Raw genomic sequence first — 14,933 nt, 5'->3', positions numbered from 1 at the left:
GTGCTTATTGCTTTGTGTACTAGTAGGAGCAGTAGCAGTAGAAGTGTCTGGGACTCCATTCCATAGAGTAGACCGCTTAGGACAAGTGTAGACTGTGTAACTTTATTGCTTATGAGATTATTGAATACTAGCACATTATGTGTTTGTGATTTCATAATAAGAGTTTATAGTACTCTGGTGATGTTATGTTTCTATGGTAATCATATGGTAGGAGAATTTTTATTTTTTACTAAGAATATGTTACAATTGCTCCCAGTCGCTCTACCTCTAGAACTTAGGGCGTTACAATTAACTTATTACAACTACAAAAATTAATTTTACAATTAAAAATGTTGAAATATATATATAAAATATAAAATACTAAAATATGAAAGAGAAAGAAAAGAGAGAGCGGAAGCGGAGAGAGACATATGAGCTACATCTTGTATATTCATTGTATCAAACAATATTACATAACTCTCTATTTATAGAGAGAGAATGAGTAGTGAACAAGAAACTCTAAAGTAGACCTAAACTAATTAAGGAAGATAATAAACCTTACAAGAAAATATAATGATAAAGAATAAAAATCTTCTATCATAAAGAGAAATAACATATTAAGGAAAATATCAATAAACCTAATTTATAAAATATTCCAATATCCCCCCTCAAATTCAAGGTGTAAGCTTGAGTTTGGAAAAGAGAAGAAATTAAAGACATCCGAAGTCGATAGTTGGATCAAGGCAATGGCGGCAAGAAAGGATGAAAGTGACGGCCAGATAAATACCGGAGAACAGAGACAAGCCGCTAAAAGAATCCAGTTAAAGGCCAAGCCGCAATTGACAATGATGGTCAGAGAACGAAAACTAGCCGTTAAATCCTATGAAGGGCCAAACCACATTGTGCCAAGGTTCGCCAACAAGAAGGACAAGAAAGGCTGAAAGTGATGGCTAGAGAAATACTGGAGAACGGAGACAAGCCGCTAAAAGAATTTGATGAAGGGTCAAACCGCAACTGACAATGAGGCTGGAGAAGGAAAACTAGCCGTTAAAAATCCTGTGAAGGGCCAAACCGCATTGTGCCAAAATTCGCCAATGAATAGAGCCATGGATCACAACAATATTTGGAGATCTTCGGAAGAGCAAAATTGCGAGATCTTGGGAAGAGAACGCTAGAAAACACTAAAATAAAACGTCATACTACTTTCATTGAAATCCATAAAAATTGGCTCTGATACAATGTTAAAATATATATAAAATATAAAATATGAAAGAGAACGAAAAAAGAGGGAACGGAAGCGGAGAGAGACGTATGGGCTACATCTTGTATATTCACTGTATCAAACAATATTACATAACTCTCTATTTATAGAGAGAGAATGAGTAGTGAATAAGAAACTCTAAAGTAGACCTAAACTAATTAAGAAAGAGAATAAACCTTACAAGAAAATATAATGACGAATAATAAAAATCTTCTATCATAAAGAAAAATAACATATTAAAGAAAATATCAATAAACCTAGTTTATAAAATATTTCAACCAAAAAAAAAAAAAAAGAATTGACGGCAAAGGATTAGATATGAAAATGACCTGAGCATGCATGCAGTCTCGGAAGTCTGAAAAAGTGCGAATATTTCTCATGCCATGCCACAGTTTTGGTTAGTACTGTAGGCTGTCAAGGTCTCAGTACGTAGCTTGGACCATTGGCATGGAGGGACATTTTAGGACATTTTATTTATTATAAAATCTTTTAATTTAGTAGATTAAATTAACAGATGTGAAATGTTAGCGCTCATGTGGGTCGTTTCAAAAATGTTTGAGCTGCTTACAAAAAGAAAAAATTGTGCGATCGGCTGTTTTTACGACATATATGACATTTTATAATTGGTTAAATAATTAAATAAAAAATTGACTTGTAAATTTAATTAGTTAATGATTGACTTGTAACTATACACTTAATTATTTCACTGATTTATAATCAGTGAATTTGTAGTATAAAGTATAGTATTTTAAATATTTTGCTAAATGAAATAGAATTGGCTCTTTTAAATAAAATGAAGAGAAGTGATTTATGATTAGAATTAAATTTCATAAATTTAATGATGTTACATATATATTGTTATATAGCAATGTGGAGTACCGTGGATGTGGATCTATTGCGTGTAGCGAGTGGGGAGAGTGAGGAGTGTGTCGCGCATGCCCGGGGAGGGGGGGGGGAGAATCTCATGTGCAGAGAGGGTGACTAGTGTGGCGGCACGTGATGGACAATTGAGGAGCATGGCAGACCCGTTTCTTCATAAATTTTTTGATTTTGAGTGATAAGACTTCTACAATTTCTGTCACGTAAAACAACAACCGCAACAAGTGTTTGGTGTATTGTTGAAACAAAAAGAAACGCAGAAAAGAATGCTCAAATGAAAATGAAAATGAAAAAAAAAAAAAAAAAACTGTATTTGAAATAGACAACAAAAAGATAATTGTAGAGAATAAATTTGTATTTATGATGTATGTTCACTTGTACAATATAATGACTTATTTATAGTTGAATAAGACGCTAAAAGAACAGAAATACAATAATTACAAAACCACATAAAATCAACATATTTATAATAATGAATACCGTATCAAATATTACAATAATATATGTGGAGAATATTTCCGTAATATATTAATTATACTACGGGAGTATTTTGCTACATAAATATTACGGAAATATAATATTCTAACAGTATTATTGAGTTTTGGTAGTAAAATTTACTCTTTTATTAAATTAAAAAATAAAGGAAACAATCCAAAATTAATCATGGTGGTTCAACTGATTTGAAATAAGCTTTCGTGATATAAAAATGTTTCAAAAGCTCCATGTGGTATGTTGTATGCAAAAAGAGAAATGCTAGGGGTTTTAAATTTTTTACCAAGAGATGAATATCAAGATGATGTGGAACTAAGGGCTTATTTGGGTGTGTATTTGAGGCGCCTAAAAGTGCGTTTAACACTCAAAAAATCTGTTTAAAGAAAAAAATATTAATTTAATAAAAAAAAAAATTGAAAGAGCTTTTAAAGACATTTTATTTATTATAAAATCTTTTAATTTAGTAGATTAAATTAACAGATGTAAAATGCTAGTGCTCATGTCGGTCGTTTCAAAAATGTGTGAGGTACTTATACAAATATAAAAATAAAAAATGTGGGGTCAACTGTTTTTACGACATTTATGACATTTTATAATTGGTTAAATAATTAAATAATAAATTGACTTGTAATTTTAATTAGTTAATGATTGACTTGTAACTATACACTTAATTATTTCTCTAATTATAAATCGGTGAGTATGTAGTAAAAGGTATAGTATTTTAAACATTTGCTAAATGAAATAGAATTCTCTCTTTTAAATAAAATGAAGAGAAGTCATTTATGATTAGAATTAAATTTCATAAATCTAATGATGTATAAATTATTAAATAGTGTATATATTGTTATATTATTTAGGGAAAACTTCACAAAACCCCCTAAAACTTCCATGCATTTTGAAAGTATCTTTTAGAGTTCAAAAACTCTAAATTAAGGGTATCAAACTCTCATTTTCTTTTAATTACTCAACTCTGTTAGAATTTTTGTTAAATTTTGTGAAAATTCTTAAAATATCCCAAAATCTCGTAAAGATTCAAGTATTTATTTTTTTATTATAAAAAACCTTTGTAATTTTTTTTTTTTTTTTTAAAAAAAAGAGTATTTTAAATATTTTGACAAATTATTTTAATAAAAAAAAAAATCTTAGTGTTATTAGTTATTACACTGAGATGATCACCACATATATGGCAAGCTGGTGTGAGGCGTCAAGCTTGGACTTCAATAGTTTCTTGCTGCACCTAACCCTTGTTGATCATAATTTCATAGTTACACACCAATTATGGCCGTAAAATTCTAATTGATGATTGAACCACATATAATTAAGAGGCTTAAAAGTTGGTTTAACACTAAAAAAAATTGTTTGAAGAAAAGTACCCATTTGATTAAAAAAAAATTAAAAGCTCTCCCAAAAAGCAAAAAAAAAATGGCCAAAACGTACTTTGGTAAAAGCTTAAAAATGACGTTTTTTCAAAAAAAAAAAAAAAACATTTTTTTGACTTAAAAACTCTATTTTTCAAATACAATCTCAAACATATTCTAAATCTAAATAATCACCTAATAACGGGGCTCTCTCATCCTTCAGAGTCCCTCTATATATGGGTACCGAGCCATAAATCAAATAAATCAATGGAAGAAAATAACACACAATACTGCAACATTTGACTGACGATGTAACAGTGTACATATGTAATTCAAGGTTTCATGATTCAATCTAGTTAGTTAAGTGTTAAAATAATAACTAAGTGATTAATTTTTTTTATTAGCTTAAGTTTTTGATATAAGTGATGATTTAATATGGTATCAAAGTCAAAAATTCTAATATTAAACCTTAACTCCATCAAATTACACTCAATTTAAATTAAGGGTTAATAACTTTTTTAATACCTCAGTTTTAACTTTTTTTATTTTTCTCTCCTAAGTTTTAAAATATGACAAATTTAGTACCCAACATATGGGAAAAGACAAAATCAATACTTCCGTTAGTTCCGTCAGTTCTACTTAACGAAATTATCACGTGTCACTCTCATAATATGCCATGTGTCTTAAAAATAAAATAATAATTAAAAAAAAAAAAAAAAAACTAAACTTAAAAAAAAAAAAAAAAATGGTAAAAATTTTATGGGGTGCGTCAACCGCACCACAGTTTCCATCTGCTGTACGGTGCAAAGGGAAGCGAAGCAGTAGAACAGGACCAAACCCATGTGAAAGTCTATTCTCTCTCCAACCAAATTTATGGTCTATCTCCCTGAATTTGCCACCCTCATTCATTGCTTCTGTTGGGCATTCAGTTCCCATTTGCAAATCCACACACTCTCTCTCCACTACTTTCTCAACACCAAACCGTAGATCATTGTCCCCACAAAGCAAAGCCACCGCATTGAGCGAGACGAAGCTAATAAATGTTACTAATCTCAAAGGCACCACAACACGCCAAATCCAGTCCTGGGAAATTGCCAGCAACCCAATTAACCATTTTCACATTCAACCCTCTACAATCTCCGACGTCCCTGTCACCGAGAATGACATGATAAGGAAGATCCAGAAACGGGCCTAACAGTAGTCCCTGAAACTGGTGGACCACAGAAACCCATTTCCCTCTTGTTAACTCTGAACCTCTTGCCGACACATCTCCCAAAACTAGCACCATATCAGGCCTAACACTTTTGAACGATTTCTGGTGAGCATATTAGCAAATTTTAGAAATCAATACATAAATTTCAAAGAAGAAAAATCAACAAGGAAATCTTGGAATTAGTCTCTGAAATTATCCGAAAGAACTTGGACATATAATAGTGTCTGAAATAAAAATAAATTCTTGGCAACTCAGCAACACATTCTTTCCCTTATTTTCTCGGCAACCAAATAGAGGGCAGCTCTTTTTTTTATTATTATTATTTTTTAATTATTTTTACTTTTTAGGACACGTGGCTTATTATGGGAGTGACACATGAAAATTCTAGTAGGACTGACGGAACTAACCGAGATATTTATTTTGTCTTTTCCATAGGTTGGGTACTAGATTTGTCCCGTTTTAAAATTTAGGGAGAAAAAAAATAAAAAAATAAAAACTAAAGTACCAAAAAAGTTATTACCCCTTAAATTAAATATTCTTTGAGCATATATGTCAGTAATCCAACTCATGTTTGTCGATGATAATCAATACGGGACACTTGCAATTATATATGGTGAACTTATTTTCTTAACAACTTTAATGATTTTTACTGTCAACTAGTTATGTGGAGTCCCAAAGCGTGAGAAAATACTTGTATACAAGTAGATGGACCTTTTGATTGAGCAGTCTGATGGAGCTAGGAATTGATTTTCGTAGGGGTGATATTTAAATAATAATTTTTATTTTTATTTTTTTATATATTATATAAAAATACGATGAATACAATTTAAAATGTTTAGTAAAATATTTTGTTACACAATATGTCTTTACAATATAAAATATTTATCTTTTATGAAGCCTATATGTCCCATCATTAATTATTTTTCTTTTTATCGAATCAAATTGATTGCTCTCCTAAAACCTAGCCCCGCAGGAGAAATGGTAGGAAATAACACTGGGAAGCAGCTGACTCATGCGTTGTTAAAAGACAATGAAAAGTCTTGGAACTTTACTAAACTATGAGCCAGTTTGAGATTGTATTAGAAAATAAAATTTTTGCTGATAAAATTTTATTCAAAAGTTATATTACTGGAAAACTGTTTAGGTGTTTTTAAGTGTTTTATTATTATTATTTTTACTATTACTAATGTTTGAAGCCAAAATGGAAAAAAAGAAAAAAAAAAAAGACATGTAATATTTTTATTTTATTTATAGCAACCTAAATGGTTAATGCATTATATATATATATATATATATATATATATATATATATATATATATATATAATGGTAGTGAGAAACTTTACTAGGCTACATATAGACACTTTTTGCAAAATTAACTACAGTAGTGGCATTTTCCCCACATATTAAGCATTAGATCTTATCCAAATCAAGTTGTCAACGTTATTACTAAAATAATACGATTTCTCTACATTTTACTTGTATAATTCACAAAACCCCCCAACTAGAAAAAAAAAACAAAAAACAAAAAGTAATTGTAGCCTGCCGCTTATGCTACAAACCATATACCCCTTTCTCGGAGAAAGGAAGCCGGCTCACCTACCATCCATCTCTTATTAATCTAACACCTCACCATGTAATTAATAATTGTCTCAAAACCAATAGGAAGATATAAATTTAACTATTTAATTAGAATTAACAGAGTCAAGGTTCAATCCATGACCTTTGGTTCTGATACCATGTTAAATTACCAGTTGTCCCAAAAACTTAAGCTAATAAAAAGAGACAAATTTAATCATTTAATCATTATTTTAACATACCTCTATATGCTGAACAAACAATAAAATTTCACAAACCAGCAACACTTATAAAACTGCGAAAAAAAGGTGAAGAAAGACCGGAAGAGAAAAAAGATAGGAAGAAGAAGAGTAGGGGCTAGATACTAAAAAAAAATATATATATTAGAAAGCCTTCTAATTTTTTTTTTCTTCTTTTCAAAATTTTTGTAAAGGTGAGTGCCCCTGCCTCCCCTACCCCTAACATCAGTTAGGCCTGTAAATGAGCCGACATACTCGACAACTCGCTCGACATTGTATAAGCTCGCTCGTTACTGTTGAAACTCGCTCAATTATCTAGTGACACATACCTGACTCGCTCAATTAAGATCGATGAGGGCTCGTGAGTTCGACTTGTTTAAGTCGAGCTTGGCCAGTTTGCCCCACTCGTTTACAGGCTCGTGAGTTCGACTCGTTTAAGTCGAGGTCAACTAGCTCGCCCAGCTCGTTTAGGGCTTGCGAGCTCAACCCGATTATCGACTGACCCGACCCGACCCGCACGACAATGTAACTTTAATTTGTTTATGGACTATGTTATTAATCAATAATAATTATAGATTTAATGTGTATGCAATTAATTAATTAAGGGTATAACTAACATTATATTTACTGTGTTATTAATTATAGTGACATATATTTAAATTTTAATGTGTATGCAATTATCTAATGAAGGGTATAACTAGTATTATATGGAATACGTTATTAATCATCGTTATAATTTTATAATTTAATAACTTAATTAATACTTATTACTTAATATATACTAAATTACAAAACATTGGAATAAGAATGTATGATATAAGTAATTACAAAGCTTAAAGGTAATTAATATGTAACTACTAACTAGTTATATATTAATTATGTTACTATTTTTTTTTTTTTTTTTTTTGAGAAAAAATTTCTTCTTCATTAATAAAAAACGAGCTGAAATAATTTGCTCTGCTTAAACAATATCACAGATATAGTCGGGTATCTCATCACTCCAAATTTGATCTATGATACTTCTAGTAGCTAACTTCGCTAATAGATGGGCAACAACATTTATATTCCGTTGTAAATGGTTAGGTTTTCAATTTGATAGAGAATGAGAGTAGATATGGTCAAATAATAGAGGATGCTAAATTGATTTTGAATTAATTATGTTACTTATGCTTTGTAGTTATGTAACTTATGTTACTTGTTGCTAGTTAATAGTGTGTAACATTATATATACAGGTTATTATAATTTAATTGTAATAATTTAACATATTAATTATTACATATATGATATATCATATATGACTCATATGATATATCATATATTAATCAATATGATTTGAAATTATTACAAAGTTACAAACATGTAACGTTATATACAAAGTTGATTATAAATTAAGGACATATATGAATCATATGATGTATTGATCTATGATATATTAATTACAAATTTCAAATTTAATATGTAATGACAGTAATTCAGTAATGTAGTTATGTTTATAAACTATAATCTATATATGTTACGTACTTACTCGTTTTTGTCTTAGAGATATATTAATTAGGATTATGAGACTTAAAAGTTAAAACACTAAAACAACTAGACATTATAGACTACTAGTTAGTCTAGTTACTTAGTTAGTAACCTAGGGATAAGTTGATAACTAAATAACCTAACATGATAAGTTATTAATATTAACTATTAAGTATTACTACTATTAGACTACTAGTTAGTCACTTAGTATTTAGTAAGTTAGTATGTTATATATTAATGGTGTGAGAGGCCGCCGGAGTTTGAGCTCGTGGTTGCCAGAGGGAGCAGCAGTGGTGATGGGCGGTGAGAGAGAGAACCACTGAGAGAGAGAGAGAGAACGTGAAAAAGAGGACGGCCGATAGAGAGCTAGGTACGTAGTGAGAGAGAGAACGCGAGTGAGACAAATGCAGAGGGGAGGGTTGTGTGAAGCACGGCTGGCTGGAGCTGGAAAAAAAAAAAATGGCGGAGGGGAGGTCTGGTACGCAGAGCGGGGAAAAAAAAAAGGGGGGGGGGGAGGCGCAACTCCAGAAGTTCTATATATATATATATATATAATTTAAATTAACATATATTTTATTAAGTATTTCAATTATTTCAATTATTTTATTATTAACATATATTTTAATTGCATAACAGAGGAGTGTTACATATCCCAAATTTTCTTTTCAAAATTTAGTTCTCAAATGATATGTTACCATTTTATGACGTGTCTACATGTGACACGTTAAGAATTGCAAGATAAAATGATATAAATTTTCATTTATATCATTTTTTTTCTCTTATATAACCCATTATACATACAATATACTTAAAACTAATTAGAAAATAAATAAATTAATATTCTAGATGTACAGATAATAAAATTCATTTTTTCGTGAGGGCTCAACAATCCACTCACCGAACATTGTATTTTGTGTTGGCCGAGTTCATGTGGGTTGCGGGTCTTATAAAATAAATGTATTGTGTATGTCCTATATATTTTTTTAAAATTAATATGGCTATCACATTAATATTACTATAATGATTTATGCATGATAATATAATATCATATCATATCATATTAATGAAATGTGTGATTTATATGCATGTGATAATATTAATTGTACAATAGTATGATTATGATATTAATTGGCCGGTATACAACAGTATGATTATGATACTAGCTAATTGGCATGCATGTGATATATACGTATATACCAATTAATTTATACTAATATGATAAAATTAATTTTTCATACCAATTCAAATTTTAATTTTTTAATACCTAATTAATTTTAATTATAGTTAATTAAAATTTTTGACGTATCCAATAATGACACGTCAAAATTTTTTGATGTGCCTATGAAACACGTTGTTGTGCAAATTTATTTAATTTGCAAGTGCACGAATCGATTGCAATATAATGGATTGCAAGTGCGAGGTCGAACCCACAGGGAATTGTATTTTTAAAAGAACAACTTATATCTAAACTAATTTTACCCTATTTTGGTTCCAAAAGAAGTTTGAATTTTGAGTTTTGAAAATTAAAGGGTAAACATAAACTAAATAAAATAAAACAAAAGGTAAAGATTAAGGTTTAGGAATCCACACTCACCGAATCATAACAACATACTCCATGTTCATCAATATTTATCCAAAGTTCTCACAATTTAAATCTTATGTATGTTTTGCTATGCTTCAAAGAATTAATCAAAACCATACCATGTATCCATTCATTGACCAAATCACAAAAGGAATCCAAATTCAATTGAAACACCAGATGTATCCGTAGAACAAATCACAAGGGATATCCAATTTTTATGAGTTAAAAACCAAGCAATCAATCATATGAAATTATCTCAAATCATCACATGTATCCTTGAATCACAAGAGATATCCAAGAATCACTCCACACATTGATTAGAAGTAAAACAATTGAAATATAAAACTCAATAAAATCGGATAAATAAAGACTTACATAAAAGTGATGTCGTTCTTCATCAGTGAGGCTTCATCCCCAACCTTAGTTGGGAATTTAGCTCCACATCAAAATAAAATCTAAACCTAAACCTAAACCTAAAGAAAAACTAAACAAAAGAATTTTGCTCTCTAGGATTGTGTATCTTTTCTTGAATGCAAAGAGGTCTATTTATCGGTTTAGGAAAGTCCTAAAAGTACTATCAAACCTAGATAATTCGGAGGTCTGTCTCCCAGTCAAAATAGAAGTCTGAAATCGGAATAGGATTCATCCAGATTTGTATCCTTTAATTGCGGGGCGATTTTGGCATAGAAACCGTCCGAATTAGGAAAATCCTATTTCACAAAAAAAAAAAAAATTGTAGTATTTTGAATTAGCTTTCCAATGCCGCTTGAATCACTTCAATCCAATATTTGAGCGGAAAGTTATAATCAAAATATTGAGACGTGTACAGAATCTGAATTTGAATCCGATCCGAAATCTTATCCAATCTGATCTTTAATCTGATTTAACCTTTTTCTTGGATTCGGTTGATCTTAACCACATCATCTAGGTCTTCTCAAAGTATGCTTTCTTCCAAACTTTGCATTTTCTCCTTTAAAGCTGTAGTTTTTCTTTATTGACCTACAAAACATTAAAAACACAAAACTAACACAAAATATTAAATAACGACACAGCTAAAGGATTAACTAATGTAAATAAAGGGGTCCAAATATGAAATATTTGGCACTTATCAAACACCCCTAAACTTACATTTGCTAGTCCCTTAGCAAAACAAAACGAAAAATAAAATGAAAACGAGAAACATAAATCCTCTTTCGTGGGAGAGACGATTGCATTTAGCATATACAACAAGCTTTTTAAACCCCTAGGCATCCCTAGTGGACGAGTGAAGGCTCGTGAGGGCTTAACAGGAATAATACCCACAAACATTGTGCACTATGCTGTTAGCAAGAAAGAAGTTTCACATAAACCATGATTCTTATTCATGAGTAAACTTAAAAAGACAAACACCATCATAACAGTCAAAAGGAAATCCAAAATCAAATCACTCATAAATGGACAATTGAGACCTCATATGTTCTGAAATGTGTAAAGTGTAATTAACATACAATCATGAAGTTTTCAACTTAAACTCAAGACAAGTTCCATAAAATTTGTAAAAATCTCTATCAAATGAAACAACCAAGGCAAGATATGCATTTTTTTCCTTTTTTTTTTTTTTTTTTTTTTTTTTTTTTTTAAACAGGCTCTTCACTGTCTAACTCCTTTAAGCTTTCTAATTGACTCATGTAACAAGTGTTAGGCCAATGACTCCCAAGCCAGGTGGCTTTAGGGCACTAGATGTAGAACATCCCTAGGACTTATTAACTTAAGTCAAAAAGGCTACGAAGTCAGATTAGCCATATCATAAATCAACACTGAACTTCACACCTTTTGACGCGAACACTCAATGCTTAATGAGGCAAGAGGTCCGGTTACTCAGTGAAAAACTCAACATGATCTTTCTTTTCTTTTTCCTTCTCTTATTTATTTATTTATTTTTTTATATCTTGCAAGCCAATGGTTATTCATCAATAGGTCATCCAACAAATCTCAAAGAGAACAAGCCTAAGCTCAAGCATCATACCTCACAGAAAACATGCTAATGTGCTCATGAAAATTTATCTCAAAACAAGTGAAATCTCTTTTACCAAAAAATAAGTCAAGGGACTTAGACTCCTAATGACATAATAATTTGTTCAACCCTTTAAGCAAGCTAATGAAATGTAAATCACAGTTACAGTTTAACTCAAACTTGATAACAACATAGCACAATTTTTTTTTTTTCAAAATTTTTTTAACACAAAATGACAAATAAAAATAAACAAATAAGAACAAAAATAAGCAGACAAAGTGTTTTTCCATACCCTTAAACTTGAATTACACAATGCCCTCAATGTGTAGTATATAAATACATTACCGGAAGTAAGGAAATCTCAAGGTGTGAAAAAGGGGCAGGGCATCCTCCAAACTTAAACACCAAAACACCTGTCAACAAAAACTAACAGCAATATTTTTTTCATAGAAACAATATCAAAAGATTAATTGCTGTTAGAAACAAAAATAAATAAAATTAACATGTAATGAAAAAGGGAAGAAATAATTTTTGGAGTGAAGTGCAGAAAATAAACTGGAGGAGAAAACTTTACAGCGCTTTCCCCTATCATGCGGATGTCCAACCAATCCCTTCCACCCCTTCTTCTTCAAAACTTCATACCCCTTTGGAAGGATATTTCGCTATCTTATGTAGAATTTCTTGCTTCGAAAGATCTTCTTAGGAAAGTGGTTCCTAGATTTGTGTGCTTGAGTGCACAAGTCCTTGAGTATTTTGACATAAGATGGCTCTTTGAAACATTCAGGCGATGAAGCTTTGGGCTCTTGATGTGTCTCAAGAGGGACAGTGATGCAGGCAGGAGCTTCAGTACTCACTTCCATGTCACTGGGCAGATTAGGATCCGTTGGTGGCTCATTGTTCTCATGGTACTCAACTTGCTCAGGGTGCTCAACTTGCTCCTCTTTCTTTTCCTCCTCTTTGTTATTCATAATTTCCTCACTTTTAAGTGTGATGGTGACTTGGGCATGCTCATGATAAGAATTTTCAGAATCATCCTCATCAATCATGTAGTGCCTTTCAGCCATCTGTTGACTTTGAAGCTCTTCTTCCTCTATTTTGTTGAAGTTAGCAACTAGATGACCGATTTGTCCTTCTATCTTGGTCATAGCTTGCTTAAGTTCTCGTATGTCTCTGCCATTAGCCATGTTGGAATTCCTCAACTCCTGTACAGCTTGATTGGTAAAACTTTTTAGCTCTTGTATAGCTTGGGAGTTAGAATTCTTGAGCTCTTGTATAGCTTGGGAGTTGGACTGGTCGACTTTTTCTATTAATGTTTTCATCATGTATTCCAGTGATGATTGTGGTGCAGGTTGTGGCATTTGAGTAATGGATTGATAAACAAGAGGTTGAGCTTGATGATTGAACTGCGGATATTCTGAATGGTGCAATTCATCAAATTGGTGAGCATAATTTCCTCTAGCCTGAGCTGATCTTGAGAAATCAGATTGGTTGCTTCAGACCAGGTTATAACAATTGAAATTTGAATCAAACCCCGGGTTGGAGAAACTGGTGTTCATTTGTTCATATGAAAAGTTAGATCTATCTGCTCTGATTTGGTCTAATTTGTCCCATAAGTCATCGAGCTCAGCTCGCAGATTTGGACTATTGTTTTCCTCATGATTAGGATTGAAACAATATGAACATGGTTTATGTGGGTAAAAATTTTGAGGGTAGTTAATAGGAGCTGGTGTCCTATAACTAGGAGAGGCATTAAAGTCATTAAAATAAAAATTCATGCTTCCCCCTCACTTTTTAGCATGCAGATTTCCCACATATAACATTAACCATTTTTAAAAATAAAAAATAAAAAAACTAACACAAATAAATTTTTTTAAAAAAAAATTAAAACAAAAATTTAAAAACTCACAGAAAGGACCAAAAATAAATTTTTGACAAAGATTTACGGAACTGCTGCCTTTGTTGTGAGTGCGCTAGATTGCGCTGATGTGCGGAAAGTGCTGCGGCAGAACTGTAAAACAAGCCAAACAAAACAAAAAACAACAAGAAAAATCTTTTTTATTTTTATTTTTTATTAGTAACATGAATAAAACAAAACAAATTGCAGAAAAATAAAATCCTAATTATAACTAGTAGAGGAATAAAACTAATTTAGAAATAAATTGGTTTAAAAAATTGAACAATTCCCCGGTAACAGCGCCAAAAACTTGTTGTACAAATTTATTTAACTCGCAAGTGCACGAATCGATTGCAATATAATGGATTGCAAGTGCGAGATCGAACCCACAGGGAATTGTATTTTTGAAAGAACAACTTATATCTAAACTAATTTTACCTTAACTTAGTTCCAAAAGAAGTTTGAATTTTGAGTTTTGAAAATTAAAGGATAAACATAAACTAAATAAAATAAAACAAAAGGTAAAGACTAAGGTTTAGGAATCCACACTCACCGAATCATAACAACATACTTCATGTTCATCAATATTTATCCGAAGTTCTCATAATTTAAATCTTATGTATGTTTTACTATGCTTCAAAGAATTAATCAAAACCATACCATGTATCCATTCATTGACAAAATCACGAAAGGAATCCAAATTCAATTGAAACATCAGATGTATCCGTAGAACAAATCACAAGGGATATCCAATTTTTATGAGTTAAAAACCAAGCAATCAATCATATGAAATTATCTCAAACCATCACATGTATCCTTGAATCACAAGAGATATCCAAAAATCACTCCACACATTGATTAGAAGTTAAACAATTGAAATATAAAACTCAATAAAATCAGATAAATAAAAACTTACATAAAAGTGATGTCGTTCTTCATCA

Source organism: Corylus avellana, chromosome 1 (assembly GCF_965113065.1).
Source record: "Corylus avellana chromosome 1, dhCorAvel1.hap1.2, whole genome shotgun sequence".
Lineage (NCBI taxonomy): Eukaryota > Viridiplantae > Streptophyta > Magnoliopsida > Fagales > Betulaceae > Corylus > Corylus avellana.
This window is presented reverse-complemented; position numbering follows the sequence as displayed.